The 1999-nt window shown below is 36.4% G+C and overlaps 1 long non-coding RNA gene across 1 annotated transcript; it reads left to right on the top strand.

Annotated features, from left to right (window-relative positions):
* Positions 1-972: 972 nt before the first annotated feature.
* LOC136247022 (uncharacterized) lies at positions 973-1791 on the top strand. Its single transcript, XR_010697030.1, has 3 exons — positions 973-1423; positions 1605-1686; positions 1737-1791. It is a non-coding gene; the product is annotated as an uncharacterized lncRNA (long non-coding RNA).
* Positions 1792-1999: the final 208 nt, after the last annotated feature.

The following is a 1999-nucleotide window of genomic DNA, read 5'->3' as shown; positions in this document are numbered from 1 at the left end:
TCCAGGTCAGTCTATGTACTAAGGAATATTGTATTATCTCATGTTTCCTGAATTTCCAGGATAAGGAATACTGTTATGATGGGACCAAACTAATGCCCAGGTCAGTTAAAATGTTGTGTATTTTCATAGTATCCAGCCTGCAGATTTTAGTTTACTGCCCACCTAATGGTTTTTACAAACCATCTGGTTTACACGTTAGCAATCGGATATGGTCATGGTGTGTAATTTGGGAACAGACAGCAACTGAGATCAAGTGAATTTCAGGATTGTTGACAAGGTGTATGGACCAAGTACCAAATAGCTGTGGCTCTCTTATCATTTGCCACTTACATCATCATCATCACTTTTGGTGTTAATTATTAATTTTGATGTGATGTTTATTTCCTTTTTTTGTTACATGTTGTAATACCATTGTTATATACAGTATGTTTACTGTAAGGAAAAAAAATTTCATGGATTTCGCAGCCATCTTATCTGCAATTAGAATTGCCTCATTTTCTGTTTGTAGCTGTCACAAAAGTTTCACACGTCCATGGAAGTTTTACACTTCCACAAAGCACTAATTAAGGTGGAACTTGTGTAGTGGCTTTCATTATGTACGTACTGTACAGCAACAACCTTTTTGTCTGAAATGTGGTTTGTGACTTTGTACATGAGGTTTGGTCATTCCACACAACTTGCAAAATAATTCTTGTATGGTGCATGGCACTAAATGGAGTCTTAACTAATGACTTATACCTTCCCTAGTGTCTGTACATTCTCTATGCTTTCACACCTTGTTTATAAGGCATCTGCCAATTATAAATGCTCGCATGAGGCGTGGCACTGACTGAAAGGAGTCATAAAGATTTCTGCATAAAACGCCTTCCCAAGGTAACCTACGGCTCTGCACGCTTTCACAACTTATTTGTCAGACATTAGGGCTTGTGTCCACATCGTGTCTTTAAAAGTTATTGTAGGGATTAGAGAGAAAATATGCATAGAGGCGATCCAGTACTAGATAATGTTAGTGCCAGATGGACTGTAGAAACACGAGTGTATTGAGTGGTATAATGTGATGATACCTGTAACACACAGCAAGAAATTGAGTGAATTATATCTAAATATGCTTGTTAAGAGGTTGTGACAAGAAAACGATGACACTAAGTTTTTTTAAAATCACAAAATGCAGTATAAGCCTATTGAGAAAGATTGCACAATTCGGGGCTGACATTGCAAAACTGTCCCTACACGTAAATAACTCACAGTAGTGGCTGCGCGTTTTAATTGTGGCATGCGCTTTGTAGTTTCTTGGCCGCGTGACTCACTACCGTGAGTCTTGATTCTATTTTAATAGCCTTTGTTTCGAAGTGTGATAACTTTTAATCATTGAAATAAGAGGCCTTTCACTGTCTTACATCTTCCGTCATCTTGGCAGCATGGAGTGAATATGAACTGTATTTTTGTATTCTTATTTAATAGTCATTGTTTCAGGAGTATGATAACTTTTGATCGTTGAAATAAGAGACTTTTCACTGTCGTATATCTTCCGATCCGTCATCTTGGCAGCCTGGAATGAGTATGAACTGTATTTTTGTATTCTATTTTAATAGCCATTATTACAGGAGTGTGATAGCTTTTGATCATTGAAATTGAAATAAGGGACTTTTCACTGTCATACATCTTCCATCATCTTGGCTGCATGGAGTGAGTATGAACTGTATTTTTGTATTCTATTTTAATAGTCATTGTTTCAGGAGTGTGTTAAATATCGATTGTTGAAATAAAAGACTTTTCACTGTCGTATATCTTCCGATCCGTCATCTTGGCAGCCTGGAATGAGTATGAACTGTATTTTTGTATTCTATTTTAATAGCCATTATTACAGGAGTGTGATAACTTTTGATCATTGAAATTGAAATAAGGGATTTTTCACTGTCATACATCTTCCATCATCTTGGCAGCATGGAGTGAGTATGAACTGATTTGTGTATTCTATTTTAATAGTCATTGTTTCAGG

Source organism: Dysidea avara, chromosome 2 (assembly GCF_963678975.1).
Source record: "Dysidea avara chromosome 2, odDysAvar1.4, whole genome shotgun sequence".
Lineage (NCBI taxonomy): Eukaryota > Metazoa > Porifera > Demospongiae > Dictyoceratida > Dysideidae > Dysidea > Dysidea avara.
Note: the sequence above shows the minus strand (reverse complement) of the source record. Positions and strands in the feature narration are given on the sequence as shown.